Below are 26758 nucleotides of genomic sequence, written 5' to 3'. Positions count from 1 at the left end.
TGTCAATTTTTAAATGCTCCCACCCGGTTTTATATAGAGTACGGTGGATAAAAAGAAAACGTTGCTGTTTGGGCATGTTTTATCACCCCGGTAACACCCTGGTATGCTGCCTACCCTCCCCCTCCCCTCACACTTCCTTCCTTGCTATTTACTGCCTTCCATTCCCCTCCCCTTCCCCTAATCCTGCCCTCCCCTTCCCCTCATCCTGCCCCCCCTTCCTCCCATGCTGCTTTCACCTACCCCTCACACTGCCTTTCCCTTCTCCTCATGCTGCCTTCCGCTTCCCTCACATTTACTTCCCCCACACTTCCCCCTCTCCACCCCCCACAGATATCTCTGGGTGGTGTCTGGGCATTGTTCAGTTTGACCCATTTGAAGGTGCTTTTTTAAGATAGCCAATTTTGTTGAATCCTGTACTAATGCCAGCATAAGGAGACCATTTTTTCTCCCCCCTCCACCCCCTCCCACTGTCCCTCAAGTCCCCATATCAAATGCATGTCCAGAACACCCCCTTCCCATTTTCACTACGCCCCTCTCTCCCCCCATGCCCCTCGCTCCCTTCCGCTCCTTGAGTATATAGCGGCGTTTGGTAAGGCCTTGCCCCCCCTTCCCTTTCCTCGCTCTCCCACACTTCCTAGCTCCCCTTACCTCACCCCTTCCTCGCTCCACCACCCCTCCTCGCTCCTCTCTCCTCACACCCCTCTCTACTATTCCTGTCAGCGAAACGATGGATTGCATTTGCTAGTCATACAATAAAAAGTATGGTCACATGCCACACTTATAAAGTATGGTCACATGCGATACTACTACTAATTTGTTAATGGCCCCAAATATTCCTACGTTCTTGTGGGCCCACTTGTTTGGGACTCATTTTTATCCGTTCGACTCATTATTGGGGAACGTATTTGGCCCAAGTCTTTGAAGATCCACCTGGCCAGATTTGACGTTCGAATGAAGGTAGCAACAAATTGCAATTTGTTCAGGCTGCCGACGAGAACTCATCTTCCATTCGCGAAAGACACCATGGATCTTTAACGTCCATCAACTAATGATAGCAGACAGGATTGCACACAACTTAAGGTTCATCGAAGGATGTCACATTCTGTGATGCATCGCCCTGCCTGTGCAGCACCAATCTGACAGTTTATCGCCGGGTCGAGAACCGAACCCAAGCTGGACAACTCAAGGGTAAGTGTGCTACCCGATATACACCATCCTGTCAGACCTATTGTCACGCCACGATAGCAGCTCAATTATTCCTGTCCTGTACGTAAACACGATGAAGCCCCGTGACCATCAAGCCGGCATATATAGCACAGCAATGAGAGCAATATTCCAAAGGGAGAGGCTCTATCTATATGTCTATGTCTATGTATATGTATATATATCGAGTGCAGCCTGTGGCTGCTGGTTGCATTATTGGTTGGGACACGGCTATGCCGCTGATGCAGTGTCCCCTTACCAGTACACTGGTGCTCATTTTGCTGACCTCGGAAGGATGACAGGCTGAGTCAACCTCCTGGTATATTTTCATTCAGCGGCCAATGGGGCTTGAACTCAGGACCCTAGGACCCCAAGCCACCACCCCAACCACTAAGCCAACACCAGGCTAGAAGCACCATCAAAACAAAGGTTCTCTGAACAGAATCCAAACAGAGTGGAAGTGAAAACTGGGCGAGTTCTACCAAGATCAGCACTTTGTGGTGTTGTATGTAGGAAAAGGTGAGCAGAAATAAGGGTTGCTCCATTCTGGCTGAAGGTCTCCTCAAAAGAGGATCGATAAGTTGGTGTATGGAAATGCTAGCTGAGCACGAGAGTTGTTTCGGTACATTGAAAGGGAAACCGATAAATCGGAGGAACACAGTGAGTTCGTCTGGGAAAGTGCAGGACAGGAGGAAACACATGGGCTGGGAGATAAAGGGAGCAATTCTGCACTCCTCCCGTCCAACTGGTCCGAGTACGTACAATCTTTCCCCAAGAACCCCAATATCAATCTACCTTGCTTCTTCGACACAATACCGTCCTTCCCCGAGCCACAATGTTCATCAGAGTGTGTGCGCGATGCAAGCACACGGTATCAGACCTTACTTACCCGCGCTGGAGAAAGCGCACTCTCTGGCCAAAACTTTTAGTCAGATGGGAAGTTTGCAGATCGAGTGTACGCCGTTCCACGCGCTGGACACCTGTCTTCTCCGAGCCTGCCTGCTTTGCTTCCAGGTTGCCCGTGAATGGGGGAGGAGTGGATTGGAGGAGCAGGGGTAAATAGGGGGGGGCTGTGTTTAGGGGAGGAGAGACTGCGAGCCGGTACAAGTCGGGCGTCGTTCGCGCCAAGTTTCGCATTCACGAAGCAGCGCATGAGGAGAGCTCTGCAACCACAACCGCAACCGCAACCGCATCAACACCGCCTGCAGCAAATTTGTCCCGAACGTTGGCCCGTCTTATGGCTCCCAGGACTCAACGACCCAAACCCAATTGATAAAGGAAATCCAGAGGTTCAGTCCCTTCGCTCATGAATCATCAATAGTCTCAAACTTCAAGTGTCAAAGCTCTGCAATGCACGGATTTCTGAGAATTTATTTTCAAAAAATTTTTAACACTTATTTATTAATCATACAAAAAAATATATATGCTTTTAAAAAGGACTGCATGGTGAAGCAAAGCTAATATAAGTCAAGGTCTGCGGTCACTCCAAACGAGGGTCGTTCAAGAAGTTTTCGGAATGAGATATTCCATAATCGTCCTCCAAACGCCATACACACATATACATTTAATACACACAAAATATGTTATTGGGGAGACAAATTATCCCAAAGTGCAGAATCCAAAACACTTATCTCGCATGAAAATGTAGAAATGAGTCAAATGTGGAAATGTGTGATCGGTAATAAAGTGGTAAAAGTTTGCTAAGAATTACGACCCAATTGCATTGCTTTCGTAACCGGCAGTGGTCCGTCGCCCGACTACTTGGGTTTGGTGTGCGTTCGCAATGACGTCACGCGGAGTGGTGACGCAATGCACATTTCAACAAAGCCAGCCGTGGATTCGGTGAAGTGCGTCTCTGCTACACGGGTCATGGGGTCCCCGTACAACCTCGAGCATTATTGCAACAGCACTCGACAGTCCAGTTAGCACGACGTGAGTAACTAATGAACTACATCATAATCAGCACACCAGACTTGACCTTTCAAGAAACTTGCTTCATCTCAACTGATCGGACTTGAAACTATTGCAAAGGAAATAAGTGCGCTCCCCCAAATCCTAGAGGCAACCGAGCCAACCACACATAGAATAACAGAGGCAGCATGACGCATGGACATATATTATTTCAATTCTTCAAAAAGGCCGTCTTCAGACTTGATAACACAGGCAAACGAATGACGCACGAAAGCAGTGGAGTTGGTTTGAAGCCCACGGGCGACGCGGTCCAACCTTCCGGAAGTCAAACCCAGGATCACACTCACACACACACACACACACACACACGACACAGCAGCTGCTGATGGCGTTCCAAGCATGTTACACACCGCCCGGACTCCGCAACTTGGGTTCTTGCGGAGGAATTTACGAGCCTGGCGAACCACGTGTCTGTTCGCGCGCTCGCCATCACGTGCGTGCCTCACCACGTGGACCGCGCGCAAACAGGAAACGAGCGGACGTTGAACTTGCTCGAGAGTTAAAGTGTAACAAAAGAACGAAATTCTGGAAAGATCTTGCGATCCACTATCATTGCATCTCCGGGACTTAGAGAGGTGAACATAACGATGGGGAGTAACCCCAGGGGTAATCCACATCCCATGAGGTTTGGGAATTGGGACATTCTAATGGTGGAGTCACCCACCACTCAGGCACAGTACAGTAAGTATATATTTTGTTATAATAAGTGAAAGACCACCTGAAGTTCTCCTTATTTACTGTCTTAACAAAGCTAGAACCTCGATATAGGTCAAAGTTTACTCACGAACGTGCTGTCGTCAAGTCTGGATATTGTCAATTCAATTTTAATTTTAAAATGATTTCAATGATTGTTAAAAAAAAAAAAAATCCGAAAGTTTCGTGCTTTTCAAGAAGTCCAGAAGAAGTCCCAAACACCCTTATTTAAATTGAAGTACACATGCACAGTACGTTCTGTAAAACTGGAGGTTAATGGAAGTAATAAGAAGGTGATTTGTGTTCTCCAGCGTTCACCTATATAATTCAATTTAAATAAAATAAAGATTGTAAAAGTTGTACAAATTAATTCATTACGTGTTTTACCGCCATTTTCCTCAGTGTCTGTCACATCACCCTTCCGAACACACGACATTAGTTATTTGTGCCTGTCGTATGTGTCCTTTATGACATCCTTAGACAGTAAAATATCATCTCACTCATCTCTGGGCATGTGCGATCGGGATGAATTCAAAGTGAAAATACGTTAAAACGAAAGGCTTGTCTTCCTATTAATGCCCACCCCCCCCCACCCCCATATTTCTGCAGGGCACTCAAGGTTTTGTTGAATTTTTTTGAACTTGTTTTGAACTTCTAGTGTTCAAAATATAACATTCAATTTAAATAAGTTGTTCTTCGATCATAAACTCGATCATCTATTCCATAAGAGAGCCGTTTGGCTGTGTGTTGCCATTTTTTATCAGAGACTGCCAAACGGATCTTCGCAAAACTTCAGGGGTTTGTCAGTGAGTGCCAGGGAGTGTTTTAGCCGACAAAAAAAAAATTTGAAATACAATATTTGAAAAAAGTCTTGTTTTGAGACTTTAAAAATAAAAAAAATAAAACATTTAAATCGCTTTATAGTGCTGAAGACTTTTGATTTAATGACATTTATATTCAAGTACACATACATATAAATTAAAAAAAAATTAGCAGACATTTAAATATAAATAAACCTCTTCCGAAAGCAGATGAAGTTGGCGGAACATCTTCCTGAGCGGTACCACATATAGAGATTGGGGTTCAACTTAACCCAGAAACATCAACGGCACATTCATGAGCATCCCTTCAATGAATAACATGTAATTTCACTTTTAAGGTGACACTTTTACAATGCCTCTTTGCCAATAATCTTCAGAGTGTTTACAAAGTCCTGTTACTCCCTCTGCAGAACCTGATAAATGAATAAAATGAACACATGAGGTATTTTTTTATTTTATTTTTATTTTGTATACATTGTTGAGGCTCGTATGAGAGCTAACACACAATGCACAACAAGGGAGGCAAGAGACAAGAGGAGTGTGAGAGGGAAGGACAAAACAGTGGGGAACAGAGACATTATATCTGTGGAAGGTGAGGGACGGGGCAGGGAACACGGGGTATACAAGATGGACACCACAGGGACTTTCAGGAAGGAAAGCAGAGAATTTTAAGGTGAGGTTGGGGTGGATTAACGGGGGTAAAAAGATCGAGGTTTTGGATGGGGGAAGATAAGAGGTGGTGGTAAACAGCTGTTTTGAAGGCCTGGAGGGAAGAATGTGATTGAATTGAGTGTGGGAGTATATTCCAAAGGTGGGAAAAAGGAGGAATGAAAGAGTGAAGGCGAGCAGTAATTCTTGATTTTGGTAGTTGTACCAGAAGGGGTTTGCTGGCGGACCTTGAGCGACCTGCGGAAATATGGGGTGGGGACATATCGCAGACATAGCGGGGGGGGGGCGAGATCGGAGAGGAGACAGTAGAAGACAGGAAGACCACCGACCTGCCTGTGGTGAGAGTGTGAGGCCCAAAGACTCAGCATCACTATGGGAGATACCAATTATCCTAAATGCCTTGGTTTCCACAGCGTGAAGCTGAGAAAGGTGAGAGGCAGGAGCACCAGGCCAGAGGGGAGGTATAACTGTAAACTATGAATACACAAAACTTTTATCATAAAAATCCAAATATTAACATGAACATGAACATGAACATGAACATATACATGTACGAAACGTACCAGGGTAGATGATGATTTGGGGTGGGGGGACAGGACTTTGTCACCACCCTGTTGGGTGCAGTACATTTCTCCAAGTGTGAAGTTGATTTTACAACCTCTTGGTTTCGGGTATCATGGTCTTGGCCACTTGACAGTTGCAATTCCATGGGGTTTCGGCAAATCTCAGAGGATTGTGAGTAGGATAGACGACTGTGACGGCCCATTTTAAAATCTCACTACAGCGCCTAAGCCTTTATCGCTACGTGAAAGGCAATAGTAAATGATCCCTGACCCCATTTATTAGTGGGTATAGGGAAGTTTTTTCGGTCCCTACAAAAAATATACCGGGCAATGACAGGCACCCCTGCGAGTAAACTAATAAGACAGACAGACAGACAGAGACGGACATGAACAAATTACTTAACCCCGATTCTCACTCCGCATGTGTGGGGTAATTAAATAGCTAATTAATATACAATGGTGGTACCCACTCAAGTCTGCCACAGACATCAGTCATTCTGCGAACAAATAGCAGTTACAAAATGCAGTAAATAAATTAGGAACCCATAAAGCAACCAAAAGTTTCGCTGTGATTGCACGTGGCCATTAGGCCCATTAAGCCCATGCAATGGTTGCCAACCTATGTTGGTTTGTCCGTGCTCTATCCTTTTTAAATGGTGAGTGCCAAGCAAGGAAGCAGGAGCCAAGATGTACCATCATTAAAGTCTTTGGTATGATATTGCCAGGGTCAGGTTGGAACGACTGACCTCTCAGATTCAGAGCGGATGCTCAATTACCATGATATCACCAGGTCTGGTTACCCACATGATCCTGCACCTGTGATGGAGCGTTTCGGAAACCCCCCATTGGGGAGTGCCTTTGTCTAGCCCGTGTTCCTCGGCCATTGCTGTGTTCACAAACGATCGTGAATTTCTATTAAATTTACTCTCTATCTGGTTAGTCTTCCCAAATCTCATTCATCCCAGCACTTTTCCCTCAAGCATGCAAAATCCCTCGGTGTGAATGCACTATACAGTAGTTACACTGTGCCCATGAAGTGAAAGCACAGGTTAAGCAATTGGTTCACTTCTGTCCGTCTGTCTCCAAATGTCAGTTTATGCTCGATGAACAACTTAATTTAAATTTAATGTTATATTTTGAGCACAAATCGGTAAACGAATCTGTAGTTTAACCTACTGTGTCTGAATTTCTCCTGATCGAACATGCACAGAGAGACGTGAGATAATATTTTTACTCTGTCTGTCAAACAAAATAGAAAATTATTCCAACCATGAAGCTTACCATTTTTAAGGATGTTATAGAGGACACAAAGAAGTAAAAAATAGTTTTTAAGGGCATCATAAAGGATGCAAACAACAAGTACGAATAACTAATGTAATGTGTTAAATATAGTGGTGGAAAGATGCTGCGTCAGCGGTGGGAAACTTCCCAAAATTTGTTTTCTAAGACCTTTAAAATCTCTATTTTATTTTAAATTGAATTATAAACTTCTTTTGTCTGTCGGTCTCCTGGTATTGGAATGGCGCAGGCTTGATGGGCCGAACGGCCTCCTCATTTGCATAATTTCCTTGTAATACTTGAACACTGGAGCACACAAACAGTCTTTTTGACACTTTCAAAACCCTTCAATTTAGCAGTACTTCGACAAAATATTACAGCATTTACGTCATCAAGACAAATCAAATTTTCCACTAGTGAACCCCGCCCATGTCCTTTTTCTCAAGACAGCGTGGGGTAGTGTGTTACAGATTGTTGACCATGGGTCTGTGGGCCAACCCCAAACCCACCACCCCCAACCCCAATTGATATTTTGTGGTGGTATTTTCTGGTTACTATTGAGTGCACCTCATCAGAATATGGTTGCATGCCACCCGGGGTGTGTTCTGTTAGCAAGTGACTTGCTAACCACTTGACAAGGGGCAATTGCTCGATTCAAAAAGCACTCAAACAAGCACTCCAATGGAGTGGAGTGCTCGGCACTGCTTAATAACATGGTGGACTCCATGTAAACAATGCTATCGTGGTACTCCAGCAAATGCTGTCTGGGCCATCGTTTTCAATTTTACTCAATCCTCCTGTGACAACTTCCCCAAAGGAATATATTGTGTTCGTAGTACACAATATAACTATATTGTGGTACACAATATAACTATATACACAATATAACGTAGTACACAATATATATAACGTAGTACTAACAGCTCCAAAGTACAAGGAAGATGGCAAGAAAAATAAAGAAATGGGGAGGCAGAAGGAAGAGTCCCCTGCCAAGCTTATACATAGACCCTACAATTGTGCATTTTGGGGAGGGGTGGAGGGGTTTTGCACATTTGTAGATCTGAAAGTCTGGAACAATAAAAGCAACAATAAAAGTATAAAATGCATGTTTCAATAATACGAGCAGAATACCCACCCTTTAGGTGGGTGGAGATTGCACATTTACTTGCTGAAAAAAGTATCTTCTGTACATTGCAAGAAGACTCTTTTGATGTTTGTGCAGTGGATGTTGAAGTATCTAAAGGGTGTAAAGGTCTTAAGGAGCTCAGAGGTTAAAGAGGTCCAAAGGGTATAAAGGGTCTACAGGGGGATCTATAAGGGTGTTTAAGGTTCTAAAGGTGTAAAGGGTATGTAGTACTCTACGTTCCAATAGTAGTTAGGGTCAAAAGGGGTCTAAAGAGTTTAAAGGGTCAAAGGGGTCTTGAGGGGTGTAAGGGTCTGAAGGTTAATGGAATGAGTTTAGAGGGTCAAATGGCCAGTCTAATGGATATAAATTCTTAAAGGCTTCTAAAATTTCGATAGTCTTAAAATTTATATGGGAGTCTAAAGGTTGAAAAGGTAGTTTCCAATATAGTATGCAATTAATAGAGGTTGTTACGGTGCAGGTGACATTCAAACAGTACGTATTTAAGAGACATAAGTATGTAGTGTAACTTTTTCCAAAGACAGACAGACCTGAATGGCTTTTTATAATATAGATGATGAGTATACAGAACAGGGTGTGCCTCTGACTACTTCATTGGTTGTAGTATCGTTTTGAATCCGACTGTGGCAGCCATTTTTGCTAACAAAACGAAACTCCTCTCTTAATTGCTTGCTCCGTTTGCCAAGTGGCAAGATGAGCCACTTGCAAAGCTATTGAAAAGGAACGACTGGCTTGGAAAGCGACGGCAAGCCGCTTGCTAACGGAACACCCCAGCCCTTCATCACTTGTGTGCTCCACTTTCTGAGTGCCTTGGCTTGCGGCTTGCAAAGCGATTGATAGGGAAGGGGTGAAAACTTTCCTGGAACAGCTGAAGATGTGGACCAGCCCAGCTATAAATTGTCATCGTGGTGTTTCACAGACAGGGTAATTCATCGATGTGTGTGCTCGGATGGAAGTTAAACAGGCGTTCTGTCTGCCGGAATTAGTTGGTGGACGTTAAAGATCCCACCATGTCCTTCGCATATAGTGGGCAAGATATCACCGGTACAATGACCAAATTCTAAATTCCCGCCCCAACCTTAGTCGAACATAATGTCTGGCGAGCTGGTTCATGAAAGACTTGGGCCAATCTAATGCTGGCTAAATCCATGATAATGTGGGAATAATTGCGGCCATTAAAGAAGAAAATTTATTTATTGCAATATCAATAAATGGGTCAAGGTTTTCCTGTCAGATTATTTATATCCCTCATTTTGGAGTTTTTTTTCATTGTCATCCTCCCAGTCCTCCACCAAGCAATTATTCTGAATGCTAAAATACCACCTGTCGCTTCGCTGACGGGAATACTAAGAGTGGGGGGGAGAGAGAGAAAGATGGGGGGGGAGGAGAGAGAGGGGTGGGGGAGGGGTGAGGGAGAGGGGTGGGGGAGGGGAGAGAGAGAGGGGTGGGGGAGGAGAGAGAGAGAGGGGTGGGGGAGAGAGGGGTGGGTGATGAGGTGGAGGGGGAAAGAAAGAGGAGGGAGAAGGAGCGAGTCTGCTACCAATAATGATCAGCGCACGTTCGGGGCCGGGGTGTGCGTTCGGGGCACACGCTTCCCATGTTAAGTGAGGAGCTCCAAGCCATGCCAAGGTTGGCAAGTTTTTTAGCTGGTTTCCTGATAGGAACGGAAAACTGATACGCAATCACATTTTCCTCTCGCACGACACCGCACCCCTCACGTTGCATACATCACACCTCCCACTCCCACATTTTAGACACCAGTATCTTTCCCACCTACATCCCCCAAAGTGTACTGGGCCACGTTTGTCAGCCAACAGTGCCAGGTATTTCAAGGGTGCTTATCCTCACCTTTTTCTCTCTTTCTTGACTATTTAATTTTCCGTGTGTGTGATGGCACCTGTCTTAGAATAAGTAAGACGATAGAAGGTAGTCGGAATAACCCTGCTCTGCGTCTGCTTTTGTAAGTTTGTTGTCTTTTGCTGCACCCCACAAATTCCTTGCTATCCCCTGCTGCACATACAATAAAGCCACATTCACTGTGCCACATACCTTTCCTCACTTTTGTATTAAATAAATGCATTGTATAGAAATGTTAGCTCATTTTCGTGTTTCCTTTCATTGATCCAGCATGGCCCGCACCCTAGTTTAACTGGGACGTTATTCCTCAACGATCTGTTTTATAGCCAGTACGTGCTTAGCAGTTCTGCTCGGCTGCATCTGATCTGGTAAGTGATCTGGTTTAAGCAAGTACGTACCGAGGGCGTGTTCCCCGGTAATGAGATCACATGACCTTTAGGTAAACGGACTTAGACAGAGGACCCTAAGTCACGTGGTCAACTTAATGGCATTTACAGTTGATTATCGATCTGCCACAACATAGATTTATTCATGAGTGACGGCCTGCGATTCCAGTGAGAACTCGAGGTAGTCCACCCCTGGTGGTCTTCTCCCCCGATCCCAGATCCGCAACAATATTTTGCTTTGAAACTCACAAATAGAAACAACATAACCTTTCTACAGCACACCTGATTCATATAAAATAACCAATTGCTTTAGAAACAGTCATGAGGACAAATGAAACAAGAAAATGGCCTCCACCTGTGTTGGATTTTCTTGTTAAAAAGATAATTCAGAGATTGCAAACCCTCGATAGGACTTCTTTTGAGTGGTATATTTTTTATAGGTTTTAGGGTAAGTCCGATATGGCTGCCAAACCATGTGACCTATTATGTCATATCTGTGACCCTTTTGTTCCTCATGGATAGGCGGTCATATGTGTAAAGTTTCGCCTCGATCTTTTCAGCCATTTCAGAGAAGATTTTTTGAAGGTTAAAAAAAACAAAAACAATATGGCTGCCGAATCACGTGACTGATGGCATCAAAAAAAAATTTTGTGGACCATTTTATCCCTAGATGACCCTCAAAATTTTTATACTGATTGGATATAGCATTCTACATATGCAATTATGTCATTACGAAGGCACCTATGAAAATGACATCACAAAAATACCACACATTCCCCATGAGGATTACTTGTTATGTGCCACTTGTACACACATGGCTTGGGGGAACACTTGTGCGAAGTTTCCCCTCGATTTGTCCGGCCATTCTGGAGAAGATTTTTTTTATGGGTTTTAGGGTAAATGGAATATGGCTGCCAAACTATGTGACCAATGACATCATATGTGTGAACGTTTTGTTCCTCATGGACAGGCGGCCATACGTAGAAAATTTTGCCAAGATCTGTTCAGCCACTTCAGAGAAGAATATCTTTGAAGGTTTTTTAAAAAAAAAGTCTGGCTGCCGAATCACGTGACCGATGACATCATGAAATTTTTTTCTGTGTACCATTTTATCCATAGATGACCCTCAAAACTTTTCATACTTATTACATCATAACGAGGGCACCTATGATGTCATAAAAAAAAATCACACTCATTCCCCATGAGAAGTACTTGCTATGTGTCAAGTTTCAATTTTTTCCTTGGTGAGGTTTATTGTTTTTCTCAGAGATACAGAGGTCCAAAGTTTTTGTTTTTTCCAATATGGCTGCCACACCACATGATATATGACATAATTGTCATTAAAACATTCTACATGAGTAGTCGCACCAATGGTGAAAATTTCGTCTCAGTCCAACAAGCGGTTGCGGAGAAAAACACGAAAGTTCTGTGTGGACAGACAAACAGACAGACAGACAAACAAACAAACCCAAATGCAACACTCTCTCTGAATCTTTCAGCGAGGGTAAACATGATCACTCATATGCTGCTGAGGTTAAAAGTTAAAACCTCCACCACCCATCATCATCATAAGATGTGGGATGAAATTTTGCCACTACGGCGCCCATAACCAAGCATGCAGGCATGCACACACACCCACGGAGAGACCCTTTACAGATCCAAATCCACCCATCTGAACCACGTCCATGCGTAGCATCTATGTACCTCTACCTTGTAGCAACTGCCAACTGTACATCCTGATTGGGACACGAACTGCACTGCTATCAACTGTAGGATGCTTGGCAAGTGGCTTAAGCACTCAAGCAAGCAGTCCAACAAAATGGTTGATAAGGAATGGCTGGCTTGGCAAGTGATTGCAAGCTAACTGGTAATGGCACACACCTGCAAAAAACTAAACACCACTTCCTGCACATTACTTGATCTTTTCTTCACTAAATATAATCGTATGAACAGCAGAAAATGTTAAATTTAATCCTTCGCTTAAATACTGCAAATACACTTAGTTATAAAAATCACCACTTTCTTAATATTTTCAGATTTCACTCCAGATTTCGAGATGTTTAGTCCACATGATGTGATCCTCAAAACAGCACTTATATTTCGATGATATACTTTAATTAGTCTGTGAGAGTAGATTGTGGAAAATCGCATCATATAATGCATGAAATCGCTCCAAGCTTCTCATTTGAAAACTAAAACACAAAAGCGATGCATAGAGCAAATTGTAGGTATGTTGATGAGGCATTTGATGATATGAGTGAGGAAAGTGAGAAAAAAAAACATTTTGAGCGCTATATCGTTAACAAACCATTGTGGCCTGTAAGAAGTAAAGGCCAAACAAAATGGCGGATTAAGACCCCATCGAGAGTGAGGTGACCGAGGATGTGCCTTGATAAAGGATATAATTAAATAAGACCGTTAATTATCTTCAAAAGGGGTGTTTTAATTAACCCAAACACCCAGTTTTCATTCGTGCACCACCTTGGAGTTCTCTTTGTATGCACGGAAATTTTGGGGCTGCTAGGTTTCATGGTTTTGGAGTTATAAAGGAGATGCACAAACACACACACACACACACACACACACACACACACACACACACACACACACACACACACACACACACACACACACACACACACACACCGTCATTTACATTGAGAGAATACAAATTATGTGCACACATGATACCGGTACTTTTCAACCTCAGGGCTTTTTAGATGACAGCAAAAAGAATTATCTTGAGGTGAGTGGAATGTTTTGCATTTGAAATTTGTGTAAACATTTCGTTTTCATTTTTTAGTTTTTATGGAATGATCGACAAAACTTGCAAAGACATCGGGAACAAATTGTTGTTCAGTTTTAATTAATTTATTTTATGTTGCAGCTGAATGTGTATTTCATATGCTCAGTTAATTTGCTGCTGTGTGCCTTTCATTTACTTTGTTGCTGCATTTTACTTTTTCAGTTACAGTTATTTTTGAAACTCGCGAAATAATCCTGGCAGTTATTGCATAAGGTTTTTGTGTACCATGAAAATAAAGTTCATATCATTGATTTATGTCATGTAATGGAAATAAAGACAGTGTATTGAAGTTTCATGGTAACATGTTTAACAGCTTTGGTATTGTAAATGCGTCCAACACACAATAAGATTCTATCTATTTTTGGTGTTTTTTTTTTCAGTTGTCAATGGAAGGTGAATCATCATGGCCCCAAGACAGCCGTCTGATGAAAAGCCACTCCAATTAAAATACAGCTCAAAGTCTACAGTGAAATCTTACACCAAATCCCAGTTGATATGGCATCATTCGTTTTATCACTAATAAATCAGAGAAGAAAATACGACCACTTACATTTGAAAGCTTCCAAACCATCCAAAATCGCAAAGAAATCAGACAGAAGAGAGGGAAACCAAATGAGAGATTGCATGAAACCTGTGACATCATTTAAACCACGTTTTGAAAATTACACTGAAACCAAGATTGGTGTTCTAACAACTCCACAAACATCTCAAATATTCTGATAAGAAAACATGAGAAATGCAAGATCGAGCATTCAACCTCAAGACTAAAAAAATGACGATGTCAGACACTGCAGAAAATTCCACTATACTATTCCCTTCCACTGTTTGTCTTGCATGTAATAAGTCGAGAAAGAAAGTCAAGGATAAAATACATATCAACATCAAATGTCAAGCCCTTCCTGCTGAAGATTCAATCAAAGCAACTGCAGAGGAAGGAAGACAACAAAATGTTGGAGCGAGGAGGGAGGAACGGGGGTTGGAGCATGTTGGGGGGTGGGGCATTGGGTTTTGGTCCACAGTGTAATATAGAAGACCCATCACTTCTTTGACGAGTTTAATCAAAAGACAGCAGGTTGTACTTCACAAACATACTGTATTACATGTTTGTCTGCAAGTCTCAATGAGGATGTAAGATGAAATGAAACACCCGAAAAAAGGATATTTTATCACATGTGCAGTGCCTTCAGAAAGTATTCACACCCCTTGACTTTTTCACATTTTGTTGCGTTACAGCCTGAATGTAAAATTGATTAAATTGAGAACTTTTTTGTCACTCATCGACACATAAACCCCATAATGTCAAAATGGAATTCTTTTTTTGAATTATTTGCAAATTAATGAAAAATGAAAAGCTGAAATGTGTTGTGTCAAAAAGTATCGACCCCTTTGCTATTGCACTCCAAATTGGGCTCAGGTGCATCAAATTTCCTTTGATCATACTTGAGATGTCTCCACAACTTGATTGGAATCGACCTGCAGCAAATTCAATTTATTACCCTCGCCGAAGGATAAAACCGTTCAATGTACTCCTGGTCCCTTCAGTGTACTCGTACTAACTCTTCGACGAGCCTCAACTATGTATACAAAAAAGAACCTCTCATCCCCAGATATTTCCCATATTTCCTCTGTTTCCATGAGTCTGATTTGCATTCAGGAACAGAACAATTGTGGTTAACAATTTTTTAATTGCCACTCTCATTTCAATGCTGAAAATTAAGTTAATAAGGGGATTTAAATCACAGATGTCACGCTGGCAATGGTAGGTTAAGAGTGCCTGGCAAGCAGAAGCGAGTCACTGAAAACACACATATACAGCACGTATGCAAAAGGCCTCATTTAGCATTGATACGTAATTTTGAAAGTCCTGTATTGTTTCTCGTAAATCTACTTCCTTTGTAACACTGTACAAGGTAACAAGGTATCTCAGGCATGAACAGGCCACTTTGAGTCTAGTATACCAGCATCACCTTCCATAGTACAGTTCCAATTGTTCAGTAACGTTCAATTTTAAATGCAAATAATCATTAAAGATGAAGCTACAAGATATACACAGACACCTCAACCCATACCTCTGATCTATCTTGAATATAAATCTCTATAATCAAAGTTTATAGCTCAGTATCTATCTGTAAATAGTAAAAAGTAAGAGAGAACTCAAAACATATGGTACCTTCATTGCTCAACAAGTTCCTTGGATACTAGCATCTGTCCACTCTCCCCCCCCTCCCCACTCCCAAACCGTCATCCCATTCTTCCACCACACACAAGCATAGCCTTTAGTAAAGTAAGTCCTAAGTACCATAAATGTAGCCAAAATTAGAATTCCATACATGGCCTTGAGAGCACAAGACTGCCACTGGGTCGATGTGCTCACAAAGTGGAATAAAATGTGACCTCAAATCCCGCACTCTCACAGGATAGACCAAACCAATAGAAACAACACAAACTACCACAACCATTGCATTGCAATTTCAGGAGCGCCGATGCTGGGCGAAGTTGGTGCATGATACGCACCCATATTGTTAATCAGAGCTTAAAGTTGTGTTGTTTTGTTTCTAAAATTCAGCACTGTGATAAACAATGTATGCACACCTTTCTGGAACTGCAAAACCAGTCATACTAGGCTTATTGCATTAAGATTGCTGGAATGAGAGCAATGCTCTCATTCCAGCAATCATCTCCAAGCTGGCCTCCAAAGCCAATCGCCGATTGGGCATCCTCAATCATGCAGAGTCCTTCCTTGGTACACCTGAACTCCTGACCACGTACAAAGCTTTCATCAGCAGCCTGATGGAGTACTGCTCTCCCCTCCAGGCTGGTGCTCCCACCTTTCTTGGCTTCATGCTGTGGAAATCAAGGCATTTAGGATCATTGGCATCTCCCATGGTGAGGCTGAGTCTTTGGGTCTCTCACTCTCTCAGCGCAGGCAGGTCAGTGGTCTTTCTGTCTTCTACTGCCTCCTCTCCGCCCCCCCCCCCTCGCTCTGTCTGCTATCTGTCCCACCCATACTTCCACAAGGCGCTCAAGGTCCGCCAGCAACCCCTTCTGGTTAAACTACCAAAACCAAGGATCACTGCTCACCTTCACTCTTTCATTCCTCTTTTTTCTCGCCTTTGGAATAAACTCCCACATTCTCTTCAACCCCATTCTTCCCTCCAGGTCTTCAAAACAGCTGTTCACCACCACCTCTTATCTTCCCCCATCCAAAACCACGATCTTTTCTGCCCCCGCTAATCCGGCCCAAACCCACCTCCTTCATATTTCCTGCTTTCATTCCTGAAAGTCCCTGTTGTCTCCATCTTGTTTACCCTGTGTACCATACCCCATCCCTCTCCCTTCCACAGATGTACTCATGTGTCTTTTCTCCACTGTGTTATGCTTCTCTCTCCTGTTCCTCTTGTTTCTTGCTTCCCTTGTTATACATTCTGTGTGTTCGCTATTATACAAGCCTTGACATTGTATATTTTTTAAAATGCGATTTTAATAATACTTTGGGTTTTTCCATTTCTAAACAGCAATCAAGACTCACAGAAAATCTAAAGAACAGAGGGTGTACACGGTAATAAGTTCAACATACTGACAATTGTTTGTTTGGAAACCCAAGAACATCAAACACATTGGTGATAAGACGGTCAAGCCGAATCCTCTGCTCTCTCATCAGATACGTATTTGTTCTGCCCAAAGCAGTTCACAGGGTATGTCTGATATTAATTGTGGTAGTGGTATTGTTGAGACGATGATATACACGATACATCATATGAACAGATACAATACCTGGACCAGAAGGCATCTCTTCTTCACCTAAGTCTTCGCACATAAACAGTTCTGGTTTATGCATGAGATACTTGGACATTGAGAAACTTGTCTTAAAGACGATTGTTGTGGAGAAGATATAGTTTCAGCATTTCAACGAAAGAGTGGAAATGAAAAAATTGTAAACCAGAATCGTTCTGTGCCTGAATGCAAATCAGAATCACGGAAATATAGGAATACGAGAAATATTAGTGGATTTGAGGAGTCGGGTTCATACCACTTCCTGTTCATACAATTAGCTAGTGGAGGCAGTGGTTGTAACACACACACACACACACACACACACACACACACACACACACACACACATACACACACACACACACACACACACACACACACACACACACACACACACACACACACACACACACACACACACACACACACTTCTCCTTTCACCAAAACATGCAAAAATCCAAATGTGGTATAATTTTTCTTGTGGCCCCGGAACCAAACAGAAAAAATATATTCATAATGGCACTCACAGCCCACACAACTCCCACTCCCACCACCCCTTCCCCCACCCCATCCTCCCAAATGTAAATACCATCGTTTTTAAACTTGCCCTGTGCACCGACAAGCCCCAGATATGACCTTACCATAAGTGATAAGAACCATGAAGGTTTGGAGAGAACGCACCCGTCCATGAACCTTCAGACCTTTCGCAGGCCCACATCATAGTGGGGGGGGGGGCAAGTGGTCCTAGACAATGGGCCCGTAGGACTTTTATGATGAGAAGTTGCCACCGATTTAGATATGTTCTACATATGTCCAGGAACAGGAAAATTGATGTTGCCAATTTTGGAGCTGTCAAATGGTGGCCATTTTGAATTCCAAAATGGCTGCCATGATCATGCTTTTTTCTTCAATGAATACAATTATTGCTCATATTTTAAAAATAATATCAAAATTTTATCCCATAATATGAGTGAACATGAATAGGAGAGACATTATGATTTATTGTATGCATATTTAAAAGAATTATAAGGTCATTTTGAATTTGAAAATGGCCACCATTTGAAATGAGCTGTTTATTTATTTAAATATTCTTCTAAATCCATTGAAATAGAGTATTTTTTTCTTATTTCTAAGAAACTTTGGGATGCTACTTCGAACAGACAATAATATATTAAATAAATTGGCCCTTTTGAGTGTCTGTAACAAATAATTAGCTATTAGCATCTGGGTTACCTGCTGCCTCTACTACATCCATAAGCACATGGCATTGGACAGAAGTTTCTGCTGTATTGTCATGCAAAGTGATCAACGCATATATTGTTACTAAGGTAAATTTAAGTTACAGTACTTGTTTTTAATTGTGCTTACATATCCAGAAAGCTTTGAAAATATATCAGCAAAAAGTTTAAAGAAAGGCTTTTAGAAGAAGCTAATGAATTAATGTGGAAAGCTTATCACCCATAGGCCTATATCATCCATTATAACCATTGGCAAAGTTGTAACAATAGACTGAAATATATAAACATAAAATGTCTGTACATATCTTCCTTCAATAGTATTCTAAACGAATTGTATTTTTTATAAAACACGGCAACAACGCCAACATGGTGTCAACAATGCTAACGAATTGGTAATTACGGAAATCCGTATGGGATACTCTGGATAACTTTTAAATTAAAATATATCTATTAAAACACAGTATGCTAACATGTCGAAATACTTCCAATCACTGACCCACATAACCACACATGGACACATAAACACCACCCCAGTACACATATTATGGATTTATGTTAGTTTTTTTTTGAGTGAACTGACCCACCTTGGAGCAAACCTTTAGATTACTGTGTGGATGCTTTGAACCACCCGGTGCGAAGTGTACGACATGCACATGGTTGCATTCCCTGAAATACCATCCCCAGAGAACTATGGCTGGAACTTGGTAGATGGAATTTTCATACCAGTGATGACACATTTGCCTCCAGCTCCAGATGCCGTCACACAGTTAGTGAAATGCGGATGTGGTCGGACCCGGTGTTCCAGTCACCAATGCAAGTGTAACAACTTCGTTGGTTGGTGGGGGATAAAAAGAATGGACTGTTTTGCACAGAATTTTGTACATGCTGTGAAGGGGAAGAACTATGCGACAATGCTCCTTCTAACCCCGAAGTGGACTCTGACAATGAAGAGAACAGTGATGATGATGATGATGCTTAATACGGCTATGAAGTAGCAACCACGATCGGCTATGAACTTGCAACAAGTTCATGTAGTTCCATTCTATATGGTTAACACTGCATTTGTTGAACATGCAGTTGCAAGGTGTGTATAGTAAATGTGGGTGTGGCTATTGTGTCTGGGGTATGTGGGGTGTGTGCTGGTACTGCGAGCGCATGATACTGCACCTCATAAATTTGTTATCCTCTGAAATGGATATTTAAATATTGGAGCTTGTAGAGTTAAAGTCTACAAATTAAGTCCATAGAAATGACTGTGTTTATCATTTTATATATGAGCTAAGGTGTGTATCTGAGTACCAGTTGCTTAGGTGAGTGTCTAACTGTGCAAAAAAAGTTTGACAAAAATACCGTTAGGTATCATTTTTAGATAACACTTGTTACCACAATATTTAAAGGGGGATGGTCCGATTTCATCACATGCAGTTTTCAGATTGATTGAATGGCTTTGACCCTCTACCCCACCTGTGAAGTTTCATGCTGGTATTTCATTCATTTTGACAAGAGAGCTAAAAATGTGCATTTATAAGCCCCATATAATACTGTGGTTCAACTAATTGGTTGACCAATCGTAAGCAAGTTTTGGCGTACAAAATCCAAACTAAACATCTTGCAGCCCGACAATTTCACAGGATCAATGAGAAGAATAGCAGCTTTCTTCTCATATCAAAATTTATACCACGTCCGGATAAATCTGGGGGTCAATGTTAGGATGAAGCTGTTGATCGGACCATGGCCCTTAAATTTTAATGCAATTTGTAATTTTTTGGTGGCCATTTTGAATTTCAAGATGGGTGATATCATATGTAATTTGAACAATGAAAACCTTTCATTTTGCTTTCAAAATTGAGGGAAAATACTTTCATTGAAACTAACCAAGCGAAAAATAGCGGCAAAACATCAGCCATTTTGAAATCCAATATGGCTGCCGTCTGCGACACTTCCAAATGGCAACATGCATTTTCATGTACTTTGGTACCAAGATAATGAATTAAAATAGGTGGCACATTCTCATCATGAAAATCCTACAGGTGTCCACGTACCCCCCCCCCCCCACTACACCGGGAGTTTTTGCAGTACAGACTACAATATATCAACTTTTTGGATGAGTTGTTCAGAAAGTCCTCCAAATATTTTGTTGTAAAGAGGCACACCCCTTTCTCGCAGGTACGTTTCCAAGTATTGTTACCCTTGCCGAATTGCTTTTGGGTCCGTTTGTTTGTTTGTCTGTCTGTTTGTCTGTTTGTTTGTCTGCACAGAACTATTGTGTTTTTCTCCACAACCGCTTGTCGGATTTAGAAGAAATTTTCACCGTCGGTGCAACTACTCATGTGGAACGTAATAATGATAACTATGACGTCATAGGTCACGTGGTGTAGCTGCCATGTTGGAAAAACTTTGGAACTCTGTATCTCCAAAACTGCACCAAGGAAAAATTGAAACTTGGCAAATAGCAAGTACTCGGCATGGGAAATGAGTGTGATGGTTTTAATGATGTCATAGCTTCCTTCGTTATGATGTCATAATTGCATATGTAGAACACTCCATCTGGTGAGTATGAAAATTTTTGAGGGCCATCTAAGGATAAAATGGTCCACAGGAAAAAAATTGATTATGTCATCAGTCACGTGATTCGGCAGCCATATTGTTTTGTATTTATTTTTTAACCTTCAAAAATCTTCTTCTCTGAAATGGCTGAATAGATCAAGGCGAAACTTTATACATACAACTACCTATCCATAAGGAACAAAAGGTTCACACATATGATGTCATAGGTCACATGGTTTGGCAACCATATTGGATTTACCCTAAAACATATTGTTGTGGGCCAGGCATCGGGTGAGAAGACCACGGGGGGGGGGGGGTGAAACAATCTCAGGTTCCTACCAGACTCCCCGGAATTGCAGGCTGTCGCACACAGATAATTCCGTGACGCGGCGGGTCGCTAACTGACCGTGAATGCCAATAACTCAACCACGTAACTTAGGGTCCTCCGTCGAGTTAATTTGGTTACCTAAAAATAACCACGCATCAAATTACCAGGGGACATGCCTTCGGTGTGCCTTGTCCAAACCAGATCACTTTACCGGATCGGATGCAGCCGAGTGACACTACCAAGGACATGCCGGCTGAAAGGAACGGATCGTTGGGGATAAAGTCCCGGCTAAGTTAGGATACGGACCATGCCAGATCAATGAAAGAATGACAAAAACGAGCTGGGAACATTTCTACAAAGGATTTATTTACAGGCAGGCGAGGAAAGATATGTGACACAGTGAATGTTGTTTATTGTTGTCTGCAGCAGGAATAGGAAAAAATGTGAAAGGTGCTGCAATATACAAGCAACTTACAAAAGCAGACACAGAGCAGAGTTATCCTGATACAATTATTGTACAATGTTAACTAAAGTGAGGACAGGCATCAGGGCGCGCGCACACGCGCACACACACACACACACACACACACACACACACACACACACACACACACACACACACACACACACACACACACACACACACCCAACCCGATGAAGAGTTAATGAAGAAAAAGAGGAGAGGAGATGAGGCTAACGGTCTCTCAATACCTTGCACGATTTCCCAACCACGCCACCAGTACGTTTTCGGGGGATGCTCCGCTAGGCGATACCTCTCTGACAGCTGACACGACGTCTCTTGCTTTGTGGCAATTCATGTAGTTAGCGTCATTCCAAAGAATGAGACATGACTGTCATGCATGAAGGGAGGGACTTGCCTGGAGTCAGAAGCCAATAGGTGGAGAGAGGCAGAGTCCGAAGCAAGTGGACAGAAAAGGGCGTGAAGCGGTGAAGAAGCTGGAGTCAGCAGGTGAATTGGTAAAGAAGGGCGGAGCCACCAGGCGAATGGATAGGTTGTCCATCCCAAGCCAGACAGAACGAGCCCGCAGGAATGAAGACAGGAACAACGCAGGAACGACACACAGGAGCGACTCAGGAATGACGACTCCAGAACGACACACCAGGAACGACGAGCAGGAACGACAAGCAAGAACGACGAGCAGGAACGACGACGACTACTCCAACCGGCCCGTGACCCATCTTTTTATATATCTGGTGGTGCCGGGCGGGGGCGACGACTCGAAGCAATGTGTCGTCACTCAAATCGGGCGCTCTGGTTGGGCCCCTGCCAGCACACGTTCCCATCGCCATGACCGGATGCGGCTCCACTTCACTTCCAGCTGAATGGTTCCAAGCTGTGGAATCGTCTTGCTCCGAGCACCATGACGTGAATCGTCTTGCACCAAACTCCGTGCCATGCCCCGGAAACCCGCGGTTGGCACTGGTCAATGTGCCTGCTCCATGGACTGCCACGCGGCCCGAGCGATCCGGCGCACAGCATGCCTCTGCCTGGTAGCAGCTGCATCAAGGCAGAGGTGCAGGAGGATGTCTGCCGTCCGTGAGAGACATTTACGGCCATCATGACGAGCGAAGACCGATGGTAAGATATTATTGTAACCCCATGCACAGACCCGACCAAAAATGTGTGTGTTATTCATGCCCCGTTCTGTGCAATGATAAAGTATCATGGCTGCGCGCGAGTCCACCATTAAGCAAGTGGCCAGCGCGCGGGTCCGCCCACCATCGAGCATGCCCCGTACAGTGCGCGCGGGTCTGCCATTGTACATGTGGTCAGCGCGCGGGTCCGCCCACCATCGAGCATGCCCTATACAGTGTGCACAGGTCCGCCATTGTACACGCAGTCAGCGCGCGGGTCCACCATTCATCGAACATCTTGTGCACGGTTATCAGAGGCGGTGTCGTGTGTACGGTTCCAGCCCTGATCTGTCAATGATTGCGGGAAAAGTTTGAATACAATTATGTATGTAGGGTTGAGTTGAAGAAGAAGATAGATATAATTATCAAATGGAGAAATGAGTGGAAAAGTGTGCGCCGAGTGTGTACTGAAAGTTGCTAGCATTTAGGGTGCTGTTTCTTCCATCTCCTCTGCACATATTCTGTGCAGCGTGGGCGTCTTGTTGGGAGCGCTTTCTGTCCAGTGGGTGAAAATTACCGCTGCATGTGCATTTGGCAGGCTGTGGTTTCTGCAGATGGGTGTGCGGCGTAATACTTGCTTGGCCTTCGCTGAGGATCCATCTCACAGTGAAGGGCACACGTTGCTAGAATTTACCTCAGGAACAACAATAGAAGAGTACAAAAAAGAATAGGCATGAGTGCAGAGATTTAATCACACCAAGCTATGAAGTTTACACAATGTCCTGTCCCATTGTCCTGCTAGACAAAAGGGAAGGGTTTGTCTGAACATATATTAATGGGATAACTGTCTCGGGACCACTGTATGTTTGCTGCAATTGGTGTTGAAGGGATGCGGTTTCCAGAACCGCAACAATACAAAATCTTCTTCTCCAGAATGGCTGGACAAATCAAGGGGAAACTTCACACAGTATTCCCCAATTCATGGGTGTACAAGTGTGTTAAGGATTAATTGATGTCACATGGTTTGGCAGCCATATTGGATTTAAGAAAATATTAAATAATGTTTTCTCGAGAACTTCTGACTCAATTGATGTGAAACTTCACAGTTTTGAATCTGTAGTGATGGGGAATAAATGTTTAAATTTAAATTTGATCAGACACATGGTCTGGCAGCCAGAACGATTTAATTATTTGATATGGGTTCTTTTTGAATTTTTCACTTTATTTATTTATTTATTTATTTTTGAATAAGGCTCACTTGGCTGTGCCTGGATGTGTTTGAGGGTAAAGGAGTAGCAACTGAAATGCGAATCCTATCCAGGTTCCTCATGATGACTACATCTTTTGTTTTTGCTTGTTTGGGTTCTTTCTGATTACTCCAATGCAGTAATGTATTTGGTCTTCCATTTGATTTGAGTTAAATTTATTTCAATCCCATTCTGAATTCAATTGAATAATCATGAAAATGTCATGGGCCAGGGTCAGGCGTCCGATCAAAGCAGGGTTGCATCAAAGCGGGACATCTTGGTACCCGGCAATCATTGCCAGCAGTTATAAAGTAGCCATTCTAATTATCTCTTTTTAATTCCATAACACACCAGTACACAAATGCCACACAAAATACACCACACAAAACTACACAAACACCACACAAAACAAGTCCTGGCAAGGGTCTGCAATCTCCGATTGCTCTTTTTCTTGTTCGCTTTTTTAAAAGCTTTGTGAGCCATTTCATGCTAAAATCCTTATCTGGCACGCACCGAGCAATCTGGAGTGAATTACTTCATTTCGAAACTCGCATATTCCCCAATTATATGACAACAAAAAGGTCTGGGTGGATGGCCGAGAGCCACGCACACTCACCTCTCAGCTGTCTAGCCTGGGTATGAATCCCGACCCAGCTAAAAACTGTCATCCTGGTGTTTTACAGGCAGGGTGATTCATCAATTTGTGTGCCATCCCTAGGATGGACATTAAACTGGGTCTCCTGTCTGCTGGAATTAGTTAGTGGATGTTGAAGATACCCACGGTGTCCTTCATGAAGAGTTTGGAAGTTATCCCTGGTACGCTGAACAAATTACTGCAGTTTCACACATGCAATATGTTGTCGGGCATAGTGCGCTTCCACAACATTTTAATTAATCATTTGAAAAAAAAACTTTGCACCTGTATATACTGTGCAGAGTTTGTTTGAGAAAATAGCTGCTTCTGGAATCAGTCGGCACTCGGGGTGAGCTCACTTATCTCTACACTTTCATTTGTGAAGCTGAGCGGATTGTGAAGCCCACCCTATCAGATTAATATAATAGTAAATTTGTCTTTTAAAGGTTGATTTTAAACTTACCCTTGTGCATTATTACAAGACCCAAATGTGATCTTCCCATCAGTGTTCAGAAGCACCCAAACCAGATATGGTGTCTCCATCAGGGAAGTCTGTTTGATACACCTGACTCCCATGTAAATAATAGCTGGCACAAGCTTTGTGTATTTTCATATCACATAGATGTCCTTTGTTGATTCGTCAGAAGCCATTACTGCATTAGTAATGATGCTTGGCATCGTCTTTCCAATTGCAAACGTCCATTGAATAAATCGCCAAGCCTGCTATGTTTACAGGAACTACTCCCACAAGGTTCAAAGTCCATTCACTGGTAGCGATGCGTCGGGGGTTTTGGTAGAATGCACCCATCGATGATCGTTCAGGCCTTGCGGAGGCAGTCGTTCGGGCCCTGACCAACTACGTCGGGAGTTTTGCAGTCAAAGTCGTTGCAAAAACCCAGTACTTTCTTTGAACTGAGAAAGTTCTCCAACTCCTTCATTGTGCAGAGGCACATACTGTACTTTTCTCTCAGCTACTTTTACAAGTATTTTGGCATATTTTAGAATCTCTGTGAGCCATTGTGGGTAACAATCCTTATTTCTCACACACAATATAAGGAAGGGGCGAATTAAGTCATTTTGAAAGTCCTATCTTGAAAAAGTGCCGTGAAAGCCATGCTTAGGTTAAGTGAAAGCTACCACATTATTGGCATCACATTTATATTTCTATAAAATGCTTAGCAAGAACTTCGGCCCCTGCCCCATTTTTTTTGTTGCGTTATTTGTCACTAATTATTTTTAGGCCTCCGCCAACGAAGTTGCCAGAAGCATTATGTTTTTGGGTTGTCCGTCCGGCTGTCCGTCCATCTGTGTGTCCGTCCGTCTGGTTGTGATAGGTTGTCGGTCCCGCGATAACTTAAGAAGAGCTAAAGGGATCCAAGTCAAACTTTGTACAAGTATGTATCATGATGCAAAGATGAACCGATTAGAATAGATAATAGGGACAAGGAGTCAAAGATCAAAGATTAGATGGCCTGTTCGGTAAAAATTCTGTTGCCGCACTAATTTGTGAACCAGTTAAGGGATTTTAACCAAACTTGGTATTAGTATATACTGTGATGCAAAGATGAATTAGATTTCAGAATCAAGAGGTCAAAGGTCAGAGTCCATGACAGGTTTTTGTTACCGCAATAACTTAAGAATGGCTGAAGGGATCAAAGTCAAACTTGGTACAAGTATGTATCTATATATTACTAAAACTCATCTTATATGTATGTATGTTCCCGAAATACAGCCAAAGCGGTACATGATAGCGCAACATTTTTAGGGCCCTTACTCACCATTGGCCTGCGGTGTGCAGTATCAAGTTTCGTTCAAATCGGGCAACGAAAAAAAATATTAAATAATCAATTCCCGATTCAGTCAAGTACTCTTCGGAAGTATCTGATCAATGCAAACAACCTCAGCGGTATAGTTTGCTGGAGCTATCTTTTTTTTTTCTTCAAATGATTTTTTTTTAATCAACCGCTGTCACAACGGGAACCCAACGTGTTCACGGGTTGTCT

General features: G+C 42.7%; 1 protein-coding gene across 6 annotated transcripts in view; it reads right to left on the bottom strand.

The window, feature by feature from the left end:
- The window catches only part of LOC147032852 (3',5'-cyclic-AMP phosphodiesterase 4C-like), a 638164-nt gene that overhangs the window by 591581 nt on the left and 19825 nt on the right, over positions 1 to 26758 (bottom strand). For 2 of the 6 annotated variants that reach the window (XM_085870769.1, XM_085870770.1), the window contains exon 1: positions 2093 to 2224. The exons of 2 other annotated variants lie outside the window; for them this stretch is intronic. The gene's annotated coding sequence lies outside the window, so the exon portion shown is untranslated. Of the gene's footprint in view, positions 1 to 2092; positions 2225 to 26758 lie in introns of those variants that run through there. 2 more of the 6 variants (XM_085870762.1, XM_085870763.1) reach the window with 1 other exon arrangement.

This window comes from Eptatretus burgeri, chromosome 2, assembly GCF_056783735.1.
Source record: "Eptatretus burgeri isolate ZD-2024b chromosome 2, Ebu_testis_v1, whole genome shotgun sequence".
NCBI classification, from domain to species: domain Eukaryota; kingdom Metazoa; phylum Chordata; class Myxini; order Myxiniformes; family Myxinidae; genus Eptatretus; species Eptatretus burgeri.
The sequence above is the reverse complement of the archived record's forward strand: the minus strand, read 5'-3'. Positions and strand labels throughout refer to the sequence as shown.